Source organism: Musca domestica, unplaced genomic scaffold (genome assembly GCF_030504385.1).
Source record: "Musca domestica strain aabys unplaced genomic scaffold, Musca_domestica.polishedcontigs.V.1.1 75, whole genome shotgun sequence".
Classification (NCBI taxonomy): Eukaryota; Metazoa; Arthropoda; class Insecta; order Diptera; family Muscidae; genus Musca; species Musca domestica.
The window spans coordinates 2342984-2367796 of record NW_026712393.1 but is presented as its reverse complement, the minus strand read 5'-3'; the positions used below and the strand labels follow the sequence as shown (position 1 = coordinate 2367796).

Sequence of the window (24813 nt, the reverse complement as noted above, 5' to 3'; positions counted from 1 at the left end):
ATGCTCTTCATTATTATTACCATTTTTAACTTATAATCCCAAAGAAGAACAACAACAAACTTTACTAAATAAGATAAGTAGAACCAGACCGAGAGGGGAAGAAGAGCAGAAGAACACAAAGGACATGCTGTGGAAAGTAGAAGCTCAAATAATCGAAACAAGTGACAAGGGTATAGAGCCGGCAAAAAAAAAAAAAAATATCGATGATGATGGCGACACACATTTTTCTTTCATTCACTGCCAGCCATGGGATCGGGGGAATCCCTCTCCCTCAACCCCCGAAAATCCAAACAAAGCCGAAAGACACATAAATAATAACCAGAAAAAATGTTGGGAAAATTACAAAAATAAAGGTCTTAAAACATCGCAAGCAAAAAAGTACGAACAGCGAACATTTTCTAAGCAAATAACCTTGAAAATGGGTCAACTTATGCCGCCAAAAAATTTTTTTTTGAATTCTACTTCCCCTTGCTTCTCGCCTCCCCCAGGATCGTTTGTTATTGTCTCCACCATGACACGACGACAGACGACGACTTTTGTCGTCTGTGTATTTTTGCCTCGTAAGAGATAAGCGGAAACTTTCCTAGGGGGTGTTGTGTGTTCTTACCATTCGACATGGCCTAAAATGGAAACCATTTGCATATAAATTAACGGAAACGGAAATAAAAGCATATTTATATGGAACATTGTTAGAGAGCATAGCTACAAAATAGGGATATGTACAAGAACACACACACACACACAAACGTATAGACATCAACATCAACATAGCCGTATTTTCTACAAAACGGCCGCTATAAAATAAACAGACAATAAATTAAATATACAAAATGTGGCATACTTTTAGGGTGGCGATGGTAGTGAAATTTTATGTGGGCCCCCATCAACAACAACGACTGGCTGGTAATGTCAGGAAACGCTCAACAAAATGTATGTGATCTTGTAGGTTTGTAAAATTTTTACTTTATTCGAAACTTTAAAAGAATTGGCGCCCAAATGATTTTTTTTCAGAGATTGTTTCGGGTGAGAAATATAAGACTGACCAGTAGGACCAGTAGTCTGGCCCAATTTAAAATTTAACATCATAAAATGGTTTCGTAAAGCTTTTGTGTGTACGCTCCTATCAGTGAGTGTCAGTCTTATCCACGCCCAAAAGAAACGGATAGGATTAAAATCTTGAAATTGGGCATTGCTAAAAGATGGTAAAAAGTAAAAAAATGTGTTTTTGGAAATTTTAGAACTTAAAAAGTACTAAAAAGCGTGTTTATGAAAATTCCTACTTAAAAATACGGATATATATGTGAGCTATATTCAAATATGAAACGATTGCCACACATTCAATACTGATTTTGTAACGCATAGTTTAATACTCAACATTTTTGAACTAAAAAGTCTGTAAAATGCACTGAATATGAGAAGGTATCGCTAGATTGTGGTTCAGTGGTTCACTCTTTCTTTGAACCTTGGTTTTTAAATGGTTTTTCAGGCGGCTCAAAGCGAAGTTTTTTGTTTCGTTCAGTGTTGTTTGTATATGTACAGGGTGAGATGAAACAAGTAAAAAAACATTAAGTTCGGCCGGGCCGAACTTCCACCACCTTAAGGTAAAGGAAACATTAGAAGAAATGTGGCAAAAACCATTAAAATTCTGAACATCGGGAGGTACCGTTATATTGGGGCTATACCAAATCGTGGACCTACACATACAATGTTTCGCCAAAGGAGCTAGAACCCATTTGTAGGTCATAAATACCAATTTTCAGACAAATCCGTGAAAAAAAATGTGGCAAAAATCATCAAATTACCGAATATCGGGAGGTACCGTTAAATGGGGGCTATACCAAAACGTGGACCTATAATTACAATGACTCGCCACACGAACTGGGACCCATTATGACCCACAAATACCAATTTTTAGACAAATCAGTGACAAAATGTGGCAAAAACCATTAAAATACCGAATATCGGGAGGTACCGTTATATGGGAGCTATACCAAATCATGGACCCATACATGCAATGTTTCGCCACCGGAGCTGGAACCCATTATGACCAAAAAATACCAATTTATAGACAAATCCGTGAAAACGTGACAAAAAAAATTAAAATACCGAATATCGGGAGGTACCTTTATATGGGGGCTATACCACAACGTGAACCTATACATGCAATGTTTTGCCACACGCACAGGGACCCGTTATGACCTACAAATACCAATTTTCAGACAAATCCGTGAAAAAATGTGGCATAAATCATCAAAATACCGAATATCGGGAGATACCAGAACGTGGACCGATATATCTCATTTTCAATACCAACCATCCTAGACACCATACAAATTGCTCTGCTAAATTTTGGCGCTCTACGTCAAATAATGTGGTCTGTATCGTGATTTCAACAGACTGACAGACGGACATCGTTAAATCGACTTAGAATTTTATGCTGATTATGAATATGGGTTCTATGATGAATATTAAAGAATGTTACAAACCGAATGACAAAGTTAAAAAAAAACACAAATGGCTATCGTTAGAGCACTCCAGCATTTAAATGTGAATAAATCTTTTGTGTCTCGTACAATCGCTCGTTACCGTGATACTGGTAGCGTAGCTCGACTTCAAGGAAGTGGACGGAAGAAAACAGCAACATCAGCAGAAATATTTCGAAAAGTAAAGGAGCGGCTTGATCGAAACCCGCGTCGCAGTGGCCGAAAAATGGTTCGTGAGATGAACATATCGCAATTTTTTAATTCGAGCTAAAATTAGGAGGTACCTTCATATAAGGCCTACTAAAAAACATTGACCTGCCTGGAACATTTTCTACCAGAAAGTATTCTACATCCTGATAGAACTACCATATAAGAACCAAATCCATTTGGAAAATGTGGCCTAGGCCCTTGAAATAGCTAAAATCAAAGAGATATCTTTATATTAGAAGTATACCAAAATTTAGACCCATTATTATACTTTGATGATCGAATTTAGCCTCGTTTGTGTGGCGCCTTAAGCCGCCCTGTTTCAAAAAATGATTTCAATGTGATCCTCTTTAATTTGTTGTAAGGTATGTGGCCCGATAACGATCGCCATTGATTGTAATAGCCACTCTTTATTCATTTTCGGCCCAATTACGCCAATATACCCGCCAAGATCAAAATGAGATTCATTTTATTTTTTTTTTTTTTTTTGCGAAATCGGCATCCTCTGTAAGTCGATCGCAGGTCTACTTAGCGAAAATGCATTTTATTGAAAAAAGAAAAGGTTTCTTTATCAGCCAATATTAATGATATTTTTTATGATAAATATTAAGTTTATAAATTTCTTTTGGTTTGACCTGCATTGAAATTCTCCAAAAAATGAAGTATTAAGGAAGATTTTGGCTTAGAATGATACGAATTTAAAATGTATTTTTGGATGTATTGTATTACCTATAGTAGAATTTCATGACAAACATTTTTGTAGTTTTTTTTTGAGTTCTTACGATGCATCCCTTTTTGGAACATGAAGCAAAAAGCCCCTTTGAGGGTTAAAATATGTGGTATATTGTTTTGTCAATATTATTACCAATCCTAAATGCATGGATTTTTAATAAAAAAAAAAGAACAAAAAAAAGCTGCAAGTTCGGCCGGGACGAACTTTTAATACCCTCCATCATTTGGTACAAATTTGGTAAATTCCAAAAAAAAAAAATCCGTTCAAAATTCTGTTAAAATTTTAAAAATACCGAATGCCTATACAACGACTTGTACCTGCATAGACAACTTTTGTCATGAGTTATTACAATATTTAAATGCGAAACTTGAAAAAAAATCTGTTTATAATGTAGCTAAAATCATCAAAATACCGAATATAGGGGGTACCGTTATATGGGGGCTATACGAAGACGTGGACCTGCACAGACAATTTTCTGGCATGGGCTGAAGTATCCATTACGAACTTCACATGCGAAATTTGAAACAATCCCGGTAAATAATGTGGCTAAAATCAGCAAAATACCGAATATCGGGGGGGGGGGGGGGTACGTTATATGGGGGCTATACGAAGACGTGGACCTACACAGCCATTGTCTGTTTTATGCTGCAGTATCTATTACGAACTTCAAATACCAAATTTGGAACGATTCCGTTAAATAATGTCGCTAAAATCATCAAAATACCGAATATCGGGGGGTTCCGTTATATGGGGGCTATATGAAGACATGGACCAACATGGTTCATTTTTTGACTTAGGATGTAGTATCTATTAGGAACTTTAAATACCAAATTTGAAACAATTCCGGAAAATAATGTCGCTAAAATCATCAAAATACCGAATATTGGGGGTACCGTTATATGGAGGCTATACGAAGATGTGGACCTGCACAGATAATTTTATGTTATGGGGTGTAGTATCCATTTCAAACTTCAAATCCCAAATTTGAAACAATTCCGGCGAATAATGTCGCTAAAATCATAAAATACCGAATATCCGGAGGTACCGTTATATGGGGGCTATATGATAGATAACATGGACCTACATGGCCCATTTACGAACTTAACCTGCCTACTGGCAAAATATACATGTGTGAAAAATTTTAGCCTTCTATATCATCTATATCATATATCATTTTAGCCTTCTATATTTGTTCGAAAGATAGCGTGATTACAACAGACAGACGGACAGACAGAAAAACGGACATGGCTAAATCGTCTTAGAATTTTACGCTGATCAAGAATATATATACTTTGTTGGGTCTGACATGAGTATTTCGAGGAGTTACAAATGGAATGACAAAATTAATATACCCTCCATAGTATGGTGGAGGGTATAAAAATGTGGAAGAGGGAGGAAAAAACTTGTCTACTCTATTCAGGTTACTTTTCTATGTTAACTTTCAAAACGCCGAAACACGTGTCTTTTATTTTTAGCTTGACTTGATAATATACTGAGTTTTTCCTGTAATCGGGCCCACCGATTACAGGAAAAACTTTTTCCTGAAATTATTCGGTATTGCTAAGTGGGGGTTGTAACATAACCTGGACTTATATTCAAAATTGTTTGCCAGATAGTCTTTTATTTATTTTATAAACATTTTAAAATGCTACGACAATATCATCATACCCACCAACTCTCTCTCTCTCTTTCTCTCTGAGAGCCGGGCAAAAACTTTAACTTTACATATGAGTTTTCTTCCTTCATAAATTTGATTCCAAAAATATTTCTCATTAGAAATATTTTCTACACTTATTAAACTTTAGAACCCAACTGGAAAGTTTTCTACATTTTTCTTTATTTCCTGTTAATTTAGCCACTGACCCAAACACAGTGACCTCTCCCGCTCAATTAAATATTAAACGTACACAAATTGTGATATCACAGCACAACACACTACACAGTACACAACTAACAGAGATTCACATTCATGACTAGAACAACAACAAGAACAAGAACAATAAAAATTGTTGTTGTTGTACTAACAACAAAATGAGAATATTATAATAATGTTCTGCCAACGTACAACAACTATAATAGTAATAATGGTGATGGTGACGATGATGGTGATTATGGGGGAATGCGGGGTGGAGGAAGCCCGAGAGTAGTAGTCATAACAATGCTTATTGTCCTTGTGCATGCAGGAATACAACCATCATTACAACTACCCACCAAGACCAAGCAACACAAACTAAACCGGATATTTGTAATTTAGAAAACCGGAAATGTGTATAATTTAACAGAAAATTGCCAATGTACGGCACAAAAGTAATTTAAACTGTACATGGTCGCCAATACACACTCGTACGCACACAAACACTCAATTACACACACGCACAAATAAATAAGAACTAGTCCCTCGACCACTAGTACTCTGGGGTACTTGATAAGTTTTAAAATAAACAAGTCCCTAAGGAGGAGTAGGAAATGTTGGCAAATCACGATTTATGTAGTTCTTTGAGGTTGAAATGCTAATAATATGAGGTAAGGGGGATAGTGGGGGTTGGCTGTTTCTATGTTATATTGAAGCATGATTTTCGGTATTTTGGGGGTTTCTGTTTGGAGGTTTCTTTATGTACCTCTCTGTGGTTGAAATGCAAAAGATGCGGAGAAGGGGTAAAGGGGACAATGGAGTTGCCATTTTTATGTCATGTCCTGCTATGTTTTCCGACATTTTGAGGGTTTTCTGAGCCAATTTCCGATTAAATTAGCTGTAATTTTACATTACATTATTACATTAAAAATAATAGCTAAAAACGCCGAAAACTCAATATTTTAGGAGTTATGGCCATTTTTAAATATTTAAGAAACAAAAACTCAATATTTAAGGAGTTATGGCCATTTTAAAATATTAACAAATTCATGCCTTAAAAATTGATCACAAATAATAGCAAAAACACTGAAAACTCAATATTTAAGTAGTTATGGGCATTTTAAAATATTTAAGAATTCATGCTTTAAAAAGTGATCCCAAATAATAGGTAAAAACGACGAAAACTCAATATTTAAGGAGATATGGCCATTTTAAAATATTAACAAATTCATGGCTTAAAAAGTGGTCATAAATAATAGCTAAAAACGCCGAAAACTCTATATTTAAGGAGTTATGGCCATTTTTAAATATTTAATAATTCATACTTTAAAAAGTGTCCAAGTCCAATTCAATTGACGCATCGCAAAAATATTACAGCATTTATTCGAGAGATTTCGCCCGAAATATTGAAAATCGTATGCCAATATTGGACTAAGCCGATAGACCATTTGAGGCGTAGTCGCGGTACATATTTGTATGAAATAACTGACTGACTAACTTAGAATCGACGACAAGATGAAACGGCTGAAGCCAGAATTTTAAAATTGTGCACAAGGGTATTTGGAAGTTCGTACTAAAATGGGACGAAAAGTACCAAATTGTACCATAAATTGAATATTTTGTATTAGAAATACGGGATGACCATTTGAAATTTGGAATAAGAGTCACTGATGGAGTGCAGGATAGATGTACCAAAGGATTTTTAGAAATTCTAACTTTATGATTACGAAAAGTTCTGAAATTGTACTAAACTTCTACAATGCTAACATTTGGGATAGAACTAAAAACTTGAAATTTGAGATGAAAATCAAAATTGGAAAGTAAGGCGCGTATGTGAAGGTAATTTTGAAAATGTGTACTGAGTATGTGAAATAGTGCTACATTTTGAAGCGGTTGGGTTAAGGGTGAACGGGTGAAGCTGTAATTTTGAAATTTTGTATCGGGGTCCCTGTTGGTGGTTGGTGGGTGCTACAAATGCACAAAAGAATGGTTTTGGAAGTGGGTGCTACAAATGCAAAAAAGGGACTAAATAGTACTATATTTGGTCCTCAAATTTGATACTGAGGTCTCTGTCGGTGTCTGGGTTTGAGATATGGAGGTGGTTTTGGAAATGTGTGCAGGAGAAGTACTAAATGGTACTAAAACTGGTATTATGTGCAGGGATAGGACTGAAATCCTCAAATTTAATATAGATGTCACTGCTGGTGTCCATGGTAATAAATTGGTTATTGTGTGAGGGGATAGAGATAGAATCCTAAAATTTGATATTGACTGTTGGCATCTGGAACGGAGTTGGTTTTGGAAAGGTGTACTAACATTTAATGAAAAGTACTGAATGGTACTATATTCGGTATTGGGTGATGGTATGGGGCTGAAATCCTTAAAATTGATATAGATGCCAAAGTTGGTTCCGTGGATAAGATATGGCGATGGTTTTGGAAATGAGTACATTACTAAGTGTTACTAAACTTGGTATTGGATGAAGAAATAGAGCTGAAATCCGGACATTTATTTGCATGTCAGTGTTAGTATCTCTGGTTGTACTAAATAGTACTAAATTTGGTAATGGGGGAAATTAAAGAGTTTAAATTTTGAAATTTGATATGGATATCACTGTTGGTGTTGTAGTTGAGAGAAGGGGCTAGTCTTGGATATGCGTACTAGGAACTAAATTTGGTATTTGGTAAAGGAATAGAGCTGAAATCCTGAAATTTGACATTAAGGTCTCGCTTGGTATCTGGAATTGAGATATGAATATTGTATGGAAAATTTATACTATAATAGTTCGAAAATTGCTATCTTGTACTAAATTGGATACTCGGTGATGGAATTGAGCTGAAATCGTAAAATTTGATATAGATGTCACTGTTGGTATTTGTGCCTAAAATATGGCAATGATTTTGGAAATCCCGACATTTGATATTGAGACCTTTGTTTGTATTTGGTGTTAAGATCTGGTAAAAAAAGTACTAAATGGTACTAAATTTTGTAATGGTGAAATGATAGAAGTGAAGTTCCGAAATTTGTCTTTGTTGGTATCTGGTATTGGAATGTGTACCATAATTGTACAAATTGTACGAAATATATTAAATATTACTAAATTTGAATCACTGTTGATGTCTAGAATGGAGAGATGTATTTTTTTTTTTTTTTTTTGATATGGGACTTATATGTTACTAAATTGGGTATTGAATAAAAGGGTTGATATGGAATCCTGAATTTTAATACAGAAGTCACTGTTGGTTTCTAAGGTAGACATATGGAGACGTTAAAATAGATTTGGTCAGAAAAATTGGTTTTACTAAATTGATTTTACTAATGTTCCCTTCGGTAAACTTCCAAATCAAAGATTTTCAAGACTTTTTGGTGCAAAAGGTAAACATTTTCCTATTATTCTTTCCAAAAGAGAAAAAACTTGAATAAAAAATATAAAGCTTTGAATGTCTTAAAATTTAGTACGATGTTGGAAGTTGGGTGGAATTTACAGAAAAACAGGCAGATACCGATTCCTAGGAGTGACCGTTTTTATTTGAATTGATAGTACTGTTCATATTATTCGAACTGTTGGAACGAATCTTAAATTTAAGGTGGACTATTCGCTGAGGAAGTAGCGGCTAGCAAGTGCCCTCTATACCGTCAGTGATGAGTCCGTCTTAAAATTTTATAATAAATAAAAATATAATAATATGAACAGCACTATCAATTTAAATAAAAATTGTCCCTCTCTGTTTTTCTGTAAATTCCAGCCATCGACAGATCTGATTCATCAAATTCCGTATTTTCTCCGCGTCATCTCAATTTTGCCCCTTAGTGTAAAATTCAAGATAACAAGTTATTATTTACTCCACATTAATTATATTCCCCTTATGGCACTTGCGATTTAATAAAAAACACACACACACCTACACATTTCAAAAACGCAGATTTCAAGTTAAGAGGTTTTCAATGTTAGTGTTGTGCTACAACGAAGCTCTTTTTTCCCACTCACAACAAATAAAAACATTAATACACTTTAACCAACAACGGTGTAACAACAATAGCCCCATCTCCCTCTACGCCACTTCAACTTCTTTTCCACGCATTCAACTTCTGTCGAATCCAATATAAAGGTGATTATGAAGAAGAGTTGCTGCTGCTGTTGGCATCTTAAGAAACTGTTCTTGAGAAATGGATGAGGATGATGACGGTGATGACGATGATGATGAAACGACAGCTGAACAAAAGATTCGCAGAAAAATAAGTCCAACATTCTTCAAGGATACAATGGCAGCAATAACAACAACAACTACAACAAATGCTCAACAAACAATGGACACTTTACTTCAATTCAAGTTGGTTGGCGATGGCGATGAGAGCGCTTAAAGGACAAACAAAAAAAAATAAATAAATAAATAAATTCAATGCAATCCCTTTAGCTGTTTCGCGACACAATCAAGCAAACAACCAACCTGCCAGCTATCCGAGCAGAGCAAACAACCAAGACGCCCACCAACCACCATCAATTCAACCCAATCGTCATTAAGTGTTTGCATGGGAAAAACAACACGCAAAAAGAAAAATGCTCACTCCTCCCTCTCTCTCTCTCTCTCTGTTAATGTGGAACAATACCACTTCAACTCACACGCTGAATGCAATCCCGGAAAACTCGTCGGATAAGTGTGTTCTTTAAGAAGTACATTAAGCATTAATATGGTATGGTTGGGAGCAGAGGGGAATAAAAGGAAAGGTGCAGAGAATGCATGAAATAGTTCTGAGTTTCTGCATTATTTCGCTGAAGTTGCTTTTCTGATTATACAAATTCCACTTTGATTTACAACATCTTCAACATTATTATTAGGATTTTGTGAAGGGAATAAAATCAACACAAATGGAGTTTATTAACGAACCACTGGGCGTATGAGTGCTGATTAATATTTTTCAAAATGATTTATTAACAATCATACGCTCCATGGGACTCAGGCAATTAGAACGGCGATATTTGTTGCACTTGCCAAGACTAATTTAAATAGTATTGCAGAACTTATGTTTTCTAAACAAATGACTACTATAATCGATTGAAGAAAGGTAAGCTGTTGACTGATCCTTCAAAATAAAAACTTGCGTATAAGAACAGTAAAAGTATTTGCCATCAAAAATTAACAGAATTGAGCCCCAATAACATATTTGTAATACATCGTAAACACGTCTAGAACACATGCAATTTTCAAAAAAAAAAAAAAAATAATAATAATAATAAAATAAAAATAAAAAAAAATAAATAAAATAAATAAATTTAAAAGTATCAATTGGTTTTGCCGACAGATTTATACCCCCAGATTTGAGTTATGATTATTCAAACTGTGGACCCTTTAGGGGGAGGTTCCGAAGCAGTTGGCCCAATCGTAACTAACCTTAGACTGATAAAAATATTACAACGATCTAGATTTGGACTATATCGACTACTTCCTATACCTTATATGAGATGTCTTGCATGACTGATAAGCGGACTGAAGCATTCTCTTTTCATACTTCATCTAATATACAGAGTGAGATAAAAAAACTGCAACAAAGTCAATCGCCATAATTTTTACATTTTATTGAATGAAGGCAAAAAATGTCGGAAATAACATCAAATTTTAGAATAAGTTTAGATTTGTTCGAATTGGTCACCTTTGGCACGAATTATGGCCTTCAGACGGCCAATGAAACCATCACACGCTGCCCAAATGTTGCTCTGCTGTATTTCGACCCATTTCCGGCGAAGCGCTTGCTTGAGGTGATCGACACTTTGGTATTTTTTAGTGCCAAAATACTACAGATGGAGGATACCATCCGATTGGTATCCGGAGATTTTGGTGGCTCGAAATGAAGCGACGAACCTCATTTTGTAACCATTCTGGGGTGGCGCGTGCTGAGTGCGATGGTGCAGAGTCCTGTTGGAACGTCCAAGGTCTGCGGCAAAATCGTTTGCGTGCCCAAGGCTTTAATACACCCTCCAGAATATTTTTGCGATAATATTCGGCATTTTTTGAATGAGAGCAAAAAATGTCGGAAATAGCATCAAATTTAAGAATAAGTTTAGATTTGTTCGAATTGATCAACTTTGGCACGAATTATGGCCTTCAAACGGCCAATGAAACCGTTACACGCCGCCCGAATGTTGTTCTGCGGTATTTTGGCCCATTCCCGGCGAAGCGTTTTTTAGTGCCAACATTGTTATCCAAAATACTCCAGACACAATAGTCCAATGGATTGGTGTCCGGATATTTTGGTGGCCATTGTGCGCTGGAAATGAAGCGAGGAATCTCATTTTGTAACCATTCTTGGGTGGCGCGTGCTGAGTGCGATGGTGCTGAGTCCCGTTGGAATGTCAAAGGTCTGCGGTCCACGGTCAATTAATACAAACGGAGAGCGACCATCGGCTATTATGACGGCCAACACCATCACCATGGCTGGCACTTGAGTTCTGGTGGCCAACCGAAGGTGCACATTTTCAGCTGACCTCTTTGGCAAGTAATCACGATCTTTTTGTGTGTTTACAAACTGCTGGACAATGAATGTTTTCTCATCGGAGAAAACCAAATTGGGAAGCCCACCACCAGTTTCGGCCAAGCGAAGAAACTATTTAGCCCTTTTGAGTCTATTTTCTTTCTGTTGCGGTGTAAGTTTTTGCACATTTTGGAATTTCAATGGCTTTAAACCGGGCTCATTTTTCTATATTTTTTGAATGGGATATAGCAATATGTTCAGCTCACGAGCCATTTTTCGGCCACTGCGATGCGGGTTTCGGTCAAGTCGCTTCTTTAGTTTTCGAACCTATTCTGCCGATGTTGCTGTTTTCTTCCGTCCACTTCCTTGAGGTCAGGCTACGCTACCAGTAACGAGCGTTGGTAAGAGGCACAAAAGATTTATTCACATTTAAATGCTGGAGTGCTCGAACGATAGCCACTTGTGGTTTACCAGCCAAATATAAAGAAATCACACTATCACGCTTGAATTCCATCACGAATAACTTTTTTTCTGGAAAATTCTTACCAAAATGTTTTTGTACGCTTGTAAACAATATAATGAGCTGTCATTGGAAAAATTTTAGCAGATGTCGGACGAGTGGCTTAGAAATGACAGCAGTCTGAAGTTGGTTGCAGTTTTTTCATCTCACCCTGTACTGTCATATGTTGATAATATGAAATAGTTGGCATATATTGGTAGTTTTATGCAGGGAATAAGTATCTGACTCTTATTTGATTCTGAAATACACTTGAAACCTTTAAAATGCTCTAAATGGCGACGTAGCATTGTATGAGGACTATTGCAAATAGTTGATCTTCGTTTAAGATCTCTTCCATGTTGGGTTGAATATTGTAGCTGAAGACCTCAAAATACCGATATCATACCAATTTTTTTTTCTTTCGAAGAGGATGATTTGGAAAACATTTTGATATTTTTTATATTTTCAATATTTATTATAACAAGAGATATATAATAAATTTCATGTCCTTAAAAACCAGTAGAAGGTGTTTTTTCTAAAAAAGGAATTAAAAAAAGTTCTTCTCTACCAGATCTGTGGAATTTTAACATGACGTAAATAAAAGCCCAAGTCGCTTTTATGGAAAATACTTTATTTAAAGAAAACCAATTGCTCATTTTCTCCATAAAATCATAGAGGAAACATGTTCACCGTCGTTTTCCGAGTGTTCAATTTATTGGCCTTGTTTTTTAATAACAAATTTAATAACGAACAGTTTGTATAATTTCATACAAATAAATAATATTTTCCATTACAATCCCTGCTGCTATGGTAATACAATTAAATTTTATATTTGTCCACAAATAGACTTTAAAAGGAATATAATATCTTGAGATATTTCTACATGAAAACACAATAAAAATATCTAATATTATTCTTCATTAAAAAATGAGGAAGAAAAAAACACCCACCATTAAAATCCAACAGTTTCATTCATAATATGCTCTCCAAAATAGCAAAAAAAAATAATATTTTTCCTTTTAAAAAAAGTTCGCATTTTGTCATATAATTTTATCCTATTGTCCTTAGCTATTGTGTCCATTCTTTTTCTTCTTCGTTTTCTTCTTGTGGTATTATTCTTGCTAAACGATAACATTTCTTTCATTTTTCATAGTTATTTTTCTTTTCTTTTTTTTGGATTTTTTTTTTGTGGGAGCATTGTTTGTTGGTTATTGTCATCCCTGGGCAAGTGTCCTTTTTTATGGTTTCTTTAAATATTTTACACCCAATTTAATTTCTTGGTGTCTAATTATGTCTTTGGGGTGTTATGTCAAACATTTGTAGCAAAAATGTGCTTGTGTTTGTTTTGTACGAAGAATCAAGATTGTGTAAGAGAAAAAAAAAAAACAACAAAAAATTGAATGAGAATATTAAAAGAACAGAACAGGGAAATTTAAATTTCAACAAATAAAGAGACTTAATTAGGAGACAGAAGCCTTTGGATGAAAAATATTCACGAATAACTTTTTATACCCTCAGCCATATGGCTAGGGAAGGTATATATCATTTGATACGGCCAAAATGTGCCCCATCGAAATAACGGTTTTAGACCCTAAATCTCCTTGGACAAAATCCGTTTCAGGACATTTGAAGTCGATCTAGTGATGTCAGTTCGTCTGTCCGTGTGGCTAGCTGATGAGCCAAATAACTCTCGAAGGGAGTATATTATTTGGCCCAAGCTCGTAATATTACTACCAAACCTAGATCGAGTTTGGAAATGGGCAATATCGGACTACTGCTTCTATATATACCGGGTGAGATGAACCAACTTCAGACTGCTGTCATTTCTAAGCGGTTAATGACATACCGCGTTTGAAGCGTCAGTCCAAGTAGATTTTTACCATCAACCAATACACGCCACGCGAGCGCTCTGAAATAGTTGAAATTTACATTCAACAGAAGAAGTCAATTGTGAAAACTCAAAACATTAAAAATGTGAGAAGTGCGCCTTCTAAGAACACCATTAAGCGTTTATACGAAAAATTTTCGACTGGTAAGGCTCTTTTTAATCCGAAGAAGCCATATAAAAGTCGACCAAGGCAATCTGGCGAGAATATCGCTGCCGTACGAGCCAGTGTTGAGAGGTCCCCAAGAACATCCCAAAAACGCCGTTCTCAGCAGCTGGGCATGGCTCGGTCCACTTTACAACGGATTATTCGCATCGATTTGCATTTGTTCCCGTACAAAATTCAATTGACGCAAAGAATGTTGCCTGCGGACAAGCCGCAATGGGCCCAAAGGTCCGTCGAATATGGGCAACCCTGTACAAAAGCATTTTGTTGAGAATTTTTCAGAAAAAAAGTTTTTCGTGATGGATGTCAATCGTGATAGTTTGATTTCTTTATATTTGGCCGGAAAACCACAAGTGGCTATCGTTAGAGCACTCCAGCATTTAAACGTGAATAAATCTTTTGTCTCTCGTAACATCGCTCGTTACCGTGATACTTGTAGCGTAGCCCGACGTCAAGGAAGTGGACGGAGGATAACTGCAACATCAGCCGAAATAGTTCGAAAAGTAAAGAGGCGAGGGCTAAGAGGTGCTTCGCTTGACCGAAAGTGGTGAACTGCCGAATTTGGTTTCCTCCGATGAGAAAACATTCGTTGTCCAGCAGTTTGTAAGCAAACAAAATGATCGTGTTTACTTGCCAAAGAGGTCTGCTGAAAATGTACACCTTCGGTTGGCCAGCAGAACTCAAGCGCCTGCCATGGTGATGGCGTGGGCCGCCATAACAGCCGATGGTCGCTCTCCGCTCGTATCAATCGACCGTGGCATCAGAATAAATGACGAATATTTTCGCGAAAATATTCTGGAGGGTGTATTAAAGCCTTGGAAACGCAAATATTTTGGCCGCAGACCTTGGACATTCCAACAGGACTCTGCACCATCGCACTCAGCACGCGCCACCCAAGAATGGTTACAAAATGAGATTCCTCATTTCATTTCCAGCGCACAATGGCCACCAAAATCTCCGGATACCAATCCGTTGGACTATTGTCGTGTCTGGAGTATTTTGGAAATCAAGGTTGGTACTTAAAAAGTACCAAAGTACCGTAGAACAACATTCGGGCAGCGTGTGACGGTTTCATTGGCCGTTTCACAAAGGTGACCATTTCGAACAAATCTAAACTTATTAAAAATGTTGATGCTATTTCTAAAATATTTTTTGCTTTCGTAAACAAATTAAAAAAATGTAAAACTTATGGCGTTTGACTTTGTTGCAATTTTTTTATCTCACCCTGTATATCAATTGATAGGACCAAAACGTGCCCCATCGAAATAACAGTTTTTGAACCTAAATCTCTTTGGACCAAATGCGTTTCAGGACATTTGGAGTCGATCTCTGTCTGTCTGCCTGTCTGGCTGGCTGCTGTGTACGATAACTCTGGAACGGAGTATCCGATTTAGTCCAACCTTGGTATATCGTAATCTTTTTATCAAACCTAGATTGATTTCGGAGATGGACAATATCGGCCAATTTCTTCAAATGGGTTGAAAAGAATAGTTTACTGCACAGAAAGAGAAATAATAATCCGATTTTTCTCCCAATTTGCAAATCGTAATAATATGCATCAGTGCTAAGTCAGGTGCGAAAATGGACAACATCGGTCCACTTCATTAAGTACCTCCCCAACAAAATGTCAAAATCTTGAATAATTAGAACTCCTATAAAATGTGATGTGCGAGTCTTATTGCCTTAATATTACACACATCAAAATAATTGTATTAACCCGAGGTCTGGTGTGAAGATGAAATATTTCAGTCCAACCCTTCTGGTACCTCCTGCACAAAGGCTCAAAATTTTTAACATACATGAAACTTATAAAGAGCGAAATTAACATCCGATTCCATTCAGACTTTGTACATCTCAATATTTCAATTAACACAAGATCTGTTATAAATATGGTAGAGGTCGGACCACTCCTTCTGGTACCTCCCCCACAAAGGATCAACGTTTTAAATAACTAAAACGATTGTAATGCATAATAAGCATTCGGTTCACTTGATATGTCACACATCCCATTATTTCTACTTACACAAAATCTGCTCTGAAGATAAAATACATCGGTTCACTCCTTCAGGTACTTTCCCCACAAAGGGTCAAAATGTTGAATATACATGAAGCTCATAAAACACGAAATTAACATCCGATTCAATTCTGACTTTACATCTCAATTTTTCCATCAACACAAGCCTTTTTAGAAAGATGGTAGAGATCGGACCTTTCCTTCTGGTACCTCCCCCATATAGGGTTCAAGATTTTGAAAAACAAAACGCTCAAAGAAAGCGAAATAAGCATCCAACTCTCGTCAAATTTCTCACATACAACCATTTTTTTATGTTGAAGAAGGTACCCCTTGTGAAGAAGGTACCCCTTCTGGTACTTCAACTACAGATATTCAATATTTTTATTAATCATAACTTGCGAAACAAGTCAGCATTTTTTACAACTTTTTTTCTAAATATTTATCCCAACCAAAAACCTGAGATGAATATAAAATTTTTTCGGAATTTATGATTTCGCATAAAATTGGATATAAATATTCGATTTTCTTGTAATGCTTGCCCATACCAATATTTTTATCTGTATTAGATGAAGTAAGAAAATGGAAGACTTCGTTCGACTATATTTCTGCACCTCACTCACATTTTAGCATTTTCTAAAAATTATCACATATAAAATTTTAAATTTCTTTCTTAACGAAAATCCCGATTATAAAATCTTTAATTTATTTTTTAAATATTTAAAATTTAAATATTTTCAAAACATATTTTTTACAACACATCGTTTTAGATTCACCCCCTAACCAGCAGCATTTGAATTTAAAACTCCTATTGTTTTAAAACCATACAACACATCGTGTGTTGTGACAGTCAAGTGGAGGGCGCTGTAGCCACTGACCTCCACGTCTCAGTCATCATCCTTCTCCTACTCCCCCCTCCTCTTCATCATCATCCTTCTACTACTCCACCCTCCACTTCGTCATTGCAATTCATAATTTATTTATTTATGCAAAAAAAAAGTTTTAGTGTTTTTGTGTTTGGCTAAAACATTAAACATTGTTAAGTAAATAAAACAAGAGGAATGGCTTCAGGGACATCATTTCGTTTCGTTGTGGCTCTTTAACAGGACACTGAGCATATGCCAGCCAGTGCCGGGCAGGGAAGGGCAGCCATGCAGCCAGCTTTTGGCATTGCATTTCGAGTTGGAATTTATGTTTAACGGATGGTCAAATGTTTACGTAAATTTTAAATTTATCATCTCCATCAACATCATCAACACCAACAACAACAACAATGGCAACAAAAACAAGTGCAACAACTAAAAGTTTTAACTAAATTTGCATGTTTGTAGTTGTTGTGAGCAAAACACATTATTCATGAACGTACACACATATATATATATGTATGCATGCATGTATGTGTATGTGTGCACATGAGATGAATATATTTTTTCAATTTAAAGTTGTCGCTTGAAAAAAAAAAACAAACTATTATTATTTCGTTTTCATTAACAAATTCATTATAGTTTTCAAAAAATAATAAAAATAAAGTGACACTCACATGCGATGTCCTTTTTTTGCCCCACAAATGGAACAACGTATGTGCCCCAAAATAAATTGTATCTATCAACGGGCATATTAGGAATAAAAACTCATTTAAAAAAAATGCATGAGTATGTGTTCAGTAATTTGACTCTTCACGATGGCATACGTTTAGTGATTTGGACAGGCTATAACAAAAGTTTTGAATGATCATCCTTGTGCAAGGTGATAGAATTGTGTCACATTTCAATGATTTTTTTTCAGTACATAATTTACTGCCACTAATGTGTCAAACCGTGAGTAATGACGGAAAATTTCGAAAATTAAAATTTAATAAATTTTAAAATAGTATAAATGAACAAATTTGAAAAAGAAAAAGCAGTAAAATAGTATTAGTCGGTTTTGCCGACAGATGTATACCCCAAGCCTTGAGTTATGATTATTCCAACTGTTGATCCCTTATGGGGGAGGTTCCGAAGCAGTTGGATAATACTGACCAATTCGTATCTGACCTAAGACTGATAAAAATATTACGTGTCAAATTTGGACTACGTGGATATGCGTGAGGTGCCATATATAGCGGACCGAAGTATTCCATTTTCATACTTCATCTAATACAGATAAAAACAAGTAAAAACACATTAAGTTCGACCGGGCGAAACTTTTAATACCCTCCACCTTAGGGTAAAAGAAACATTAGAAGAAATGTGGCAAAACTCATTAAAATGCCGAATATCGGGAGGTACCGTTATATGAGGGCTATATCAAATCATGGACCCATGCATCCAATGTTTCGCCACCGGAGCTGGAACCCATTATGACCAACAAATACCAATTTTCAGACAAATCCGTGAAAAAATTTGGCAAAAAAACTAAAATACCGAATATCGGGAGGTACCTTTATGTGGGGGCTACACCACATCGTATACCTATACATGCAATAATTTGCCACACGCTCAGGGACCCGTTATGACCTACAAATACCAATTTTCAGACAAATCCGTGAGAAAATGTGGCATAAATCATCAAAATCAAATTGCTCTGCTAAATGCTGGCGCTCTACATCAAATAATGTGGGCTGTATCGTGATTTCAACAGACTGACAGACAGACAGACGGACATCGTTAAATCGACTTAGAATTTTATGCTGATTATGAATATATATACTTTATGGGGTCTAAGAGGAATATTTAAGGATGTTGCAAACGGAATGACAAAGTTAATATACCCTCCTTTCCACGGTGGAGGGTATAAAATTGTTGGTATGGGCAAAATGTCAAGAAAATCGCACATCGAATTGGACATAAAATTTTATGCGAAATCATAAATTCCATATTCATTTCAGGTTTCTGGTAGAGAAAAATATTTAGATATAGCAAATTGTAAAGAACCGCTGACTTGTTTCGTAAGTTATGACAGATAAAGGTATTGGAAAGTGTGAAAGGGGTTCGGCAGGTTATATCATCTTCACAACAGATCTTGTGTTAGCAAAAATGTTTGTATGTGTAAAATTTGAAGAGATTTTGGATGCTCATTTCGCTTTTTTGTGCGTTTTGTTATTCAAAACTTGGACTGAAGGAATGGTCCGATCTCTACCATCTTTATAACAGATCTTATGTTTATGGAAATATTGAGATGTGCAAAGTCTGAATGGAATCTGCTGCTAATTTCCCTTTTTATGAGCTTCATGGAAATTCAAGATTTTGTCCCTTTCTGTGGGAGGTACCAGAAGGAATGGTTCGATATTTCCCATCTTCAAAGCAGATCTTGTGTTAGTAGAAATAATGGGATGTGTGAAATATGAAGAGGATCGGATACTTATTTCGGATTTAATGATCGTTTGTGTTATTCAAAACTTTGACCCTTTGTGGTCGAGGTACCTGAAGAAATGGTCCGATCTCTACCATTGTTATAACATATCTTGAGTTGATGAAAATATTGAGATGTACCAAGTCTGAATGGAATCGGATGTTAATTTCGCGATTTATGAGCTTCATAGCTATTCAAAATGTTGACATTTTGTGTATAAGGTACCAGATATATCCCATCTTCATAGCAGATCTGCTAAGAATGGGATATGTGAAATATGAAGAGAAGCAGAAGCTTATTCGGATTTTATCATAGTTTTGGTTATTCAAAATTTTTAGCCTTTGTGAGGGAGGTACCATAAGGAGTGGACCGATATATTTCATCTTCCCACCAGACCTTGGGTTAATTTTGAATACAATCGGACTTTCACATCTCATTTTATACGATTTATAATTATTCAACAATTTTACCCCTTGTGAAGGCGGTACTCGAAGGAGTGCACCGATATTATCCATTTTCGCACCTGACCTTGAGAAGTTGGAGCAAAATCTGATTATTCTCTGAATATCTGTGTAGTAAAATATTTTTTGAAAATTTAGACATTTTGTGGGAGGAGTACCAGAAGGAGTGGACCGATATTGCCCATCTCCGAACTCGATATAAGTTTGATAATAATATTACGATGTACCAAGTTTGCACCAAGCCAGACAGATAGGTTCACGGACGGACAGACATTGCTAGATCGACTCCAAAAGTCCAAAAACGGATTTTGCCCAAAGAGACCAAGAGGCACGGCCGTATTAAATGATATATATCCTCTCTAGCTCTCTAGGATATAAAAAATATTGGGACTTATATAATACGCCTCTTTAGCTACCCTCATTTAAGATTTCAGAATCCAAGCTCTATCTTAGCTTTTATTACACTTATAGTTCGAATTTTGAACTCAGCCTTTTCCTTAAACTATACACCAATATTAATCCACATGAAATATTTTCAAATTATTGTTTGGAAATGAAGGTATTGTTTATTAAAGTAGATGTAACTCATGAACTAATAGACATACATAACATACATTTACATATTAAAGCCATGGTATTGACGTCACCTTTCACATACAGTTTGCAGAAACACAATTGGTTTACGCATCCCAGGGAACACCAACTACTAACAGAATTCCATTTTGTATATATTTGTATGGATCATATTTTCCTATATTAGGTCAACATTTTGAATGAATATAACGCAATGTCAGAAAAATCAGCTGATATGTGTAGCCTCCATATAATGGATCTGACAAATGTATAGGATTTAGAGAATAGCTTCTTTGGCAATTAAAAAGGGTTTCCGATGTTAAATAATATTAAAAGATCGGTGTAGCCTATCTAAACGGCTTTTATGCTTACTTCAAACTAACAAACGAAGGTGCATCACTGCAAACATCTCTTTCAATTTTTGTTTCAATTTAAAAATAAAAAGCAAAAATATTTAATTATTTATTCAAATACTATAATTTGTTTACATTTTACAATTCAATGGATAATTCATTTAGGGATATTTCATCAATGCACAGGACGACCTTGTTTCTTTTTTTTTGTTTTTTTTTTTTTATTCAAAATATATAATACGTAATAATTTTTTTATTACAAACTTAAACAAAATTGCCCTCAATGTTCGTTCAATTCCGGCTATGATTGATGAATACTTTGTTGCTATATACTTCCACAAAAAAAAAGAGCGAGGGAGAGAAAAAGAGCGCTTCAGTTTAGCAAACAAATTGCAATTTTCTATTTATTTTTGGAATTATTCCGATTGAATGCTACTCATCCGAATAGAAGGAAAATTATTCAATATTTGTTTTACAATAGCTCGAAGAGGAAGGTTATGACGCCGGTACTTTGCATCGTTTTATCTTTTTGTAAGGCTTTATATCAAATTCAAATGTTCTCAAAATTTTCTTTTGCAACATTTCTCTATCGTAGGAAAATTTTGAAGAAAAAAAGCTCACACACATCCTTAAAAAAAAAAACAGTAAGGAACTGTGAAAAGTCGGGCAGGGTCGACTATATGACACCCTACACCCTGCTCTTGTAACAAAAGAATTTATATAAAGTAGATCATACCACCTATCAATATTTGGCTTTAGAGCAGTTATAGCTTGGTTTCGGAGGGAACTAATATCCAATTTTTTAATCGATTTTCACTAAATTTGATGGAGACATTTTAATCTTTTATACCAAATAACATTGCTATAGAGAGCAGGATATGATTTCGAGAAGGATTATATTAAAACAAGTAAAAAAACATTAGGTTCGGCTGGACCGAACTTTCAATACCCTCCACCTTAGGGTAAAGGAAACATTAGTGGGAAACAAATAAAAAATTTTAGACATATTCGTGGAAAAATGTGGCAAAAATCATCAAAATTTTGAATATCCGAAGGTACCGCTATATGGAGCTATAAAAAAACCTACAATACAATACATACATACAATGTTCGGCCAATGGAGCTAGAACCCATTAGAACCCACATATAAAAATTTTTAGACAGATCCACGGAGAAATGTGGAAGAAATCATCAAAATACCGAATATCGGGAGGTACCGTTATATGGGAGCTATACCAAAACGTAGACCTATACAATGTTTCGCCACCGGAGCTAGAACCCATTATGACCAACAAATACCAATTTTCAGATAAATCCGTGAAAAAAATGTGGCAAAAATCAACAAAATACCGAATATCGGGAGGCGCCGTTATATGGGGACCAAAACGTGGACCGATATATCTCATTTTCCATACCAACCATCCAAGACACAATACAAATTGTTCTGCTAAATTTTTACAGACAGACGGACATCCTTAAATCGGCTTAGAATTTTATGCTGATAATGAATATAATTTATGGGGTCTACGACGAATATTGAATGACAAAGTTAATATACCCTCCGTTCCACGGTGGAGAGTAAAAAAATATATATCGGAGCCGAGTTCCACAAAATGTGAAAGGTACGTCCAGAAATTCACTCCATTTGGACACATATTAGCCATTAATTGACCAATAAACCTGAAATCAGATTACAGATATTTATAGGGGAGCTATATCCAAATGTTAGACGATCTCGATTAAAGTTGGCAAAGGTATTTTCGAGCTCTACAAGGTAACTGTGAGGGACGTAAACACCAAATCGGTTGAAACATATGTATGGGAGCTATAGCTATATCTGAACCGATTTTTACCAAATTGGATGTACTTGCTTCCAGACCGAAGTTGGTCGGATGTGCCAAAATTCGGGTCATTTGAACTGATAATGGCCATTTAGTGCACAATTAACCCGAAATTGGTTGAAGATATATATGGGAGCTATATCTAAATCTGATCCGACTATCAACAATTTCAACAGGGTTCGTCCTTGGGCCAAACAAATATCGTTTGGAAAATTTAATCTCAATCGGATAATAAATGCGACCTGCATTTTGTTCACAAGAATACATGGACGGACAGATGGAGTGACATGTATAAATCGACTCAGAAAACGATTCTGTGAGGATCCACAAAAGTAACTATGGGTCTATCTCGCTTGCTTCTCTATGTTACCAACAAATGCACAAGGGCATAATACCCTTACCACTATGTGGTGTAGGGTATAAACAAAAATGAAGACCATAGCCATTACAGCTGAAGAAGAATAAAAAAATCAGAATTATTTTAAAGTTTAGTTGGTCTATCCTCGCCCACTACCAAAGCTGCTTGAATGTGCTTGGGTGGTTTGTGAAGCATTTAAAACTATTTCCACCCAGGTTTTGAAGGCCTTCTTAAGAAGGAGACGAAGGAAGATGATAAAATCATGTTGTCTGCCTTTTTGTGTGAAGCTTTTATCTGTCTTGCTTCTCTTCTTAGTTCACAATCTTGCATTGCACCACTAGCTCCTTTCGCAAAGAAATCCCTCCCCCCCCCATTCACTAAATTTATGTGTAACTATGATTAACTGCATTTGGGATATAATAACCTCGGATGCATTTTAATTTTTAATTAAAGCAAACACCACCATCGTGGAAGCTGATGCTGATACCGATCCTGCTACTGCCGCTGCTGCACTTGCCACAATAAAAGTTTTTGCCAAAATCAAATTCAAACAATCCGTTGTGGCAATAACTTTGCCACGGCAACGAGATGGCGATAGATTGCTAGATTCTAGCTCGAAGCTCGATGATGCAATAAATTAATGCGAAAGCAAGCGAGTGAACGAACGAACGAAAACAAGCAACTAAAATATCAAAAACTAAAAAATAAAAGTTTCAAATAAAATCTAAAACAGCCGCAAGGGATTAATGGCGGTTTTTGAATTATGCAAGAGATGGTTGCTGCTTTTCCCCCTCCAAAAAAAAAAAAAAATTGAAGGTAGAGAATTAATTGGAAAATGATTTTGTGGTGGCTGTTAAAAATACAGATGAAATATTAAATGGTACAGGAATTTTAAAGATACTTTTTAGGTGAATTTGAGGATCATTTAATTGAATGACTACGAAATATGACTTTTGAACATTTTTGAGTTCTCAATTCTATAAAAATATTGAAATGATATTTAAAAGTGCTCCTAAGGCTAGTATACACATTATGTTAAGAGTCATATGTAAACTTTACAATTTGAAATATTTTTTTTTAATTTATCTTTACCACACTCTATTGCATACTTTTAGGCGCTTACAACTCTTCACTATAAAATTATATTCTTCGAATATGTTGAAATTTCTGTGTCGATTTAGCTATATCCATCTGTCTGTTCGTCTGTCTGTCTGTTGATATTACTGTAGACCTCGCACTATATAATATTTTACACAGTGGAATATGTCGATCCATGTTCTGGGTGTAGCTCCAATTACGACTACCTTCTGATTTTTGGAATCTTTAGGCCCAAGTACCAACGAAATCAGAGGCAATAAAACATCGGCTGTAATTTGGTAATGTTTTTACTTCCCCCCGAAACTACTTGAGCATCGGCAGTCCATTGGAACTTCTTTTTTGATGGTAACACCTCTGTTATTGGAAAAGTTTCGATGAGAAGTTTTGCATAAACCCCCTGTACCACCCGGCCAAGCCACTGTGATTGGAAAAATTTCGGTAGAGAAGTTTTGCAGACACCTCCTGTACCAGCCGCCCTAGCCAAGAAAGTCACGG

At 35.8% G+C, this 24813-nt stretch overlaps 1 protein-coding gene across 9 annotated transcripts in view; it reads right to left on the bottom strand.

Moving 5' to 3' along the window:
* Positions 1–24813, bottom strand: part of LOC101887471 (mitogen-activated protein kinase kinase kinase kinase 5) — a 444668-nt gene that overhangs the window by 148112 nt on the left and 271743 nt on the right. The window lies entirely within an intron of this gene.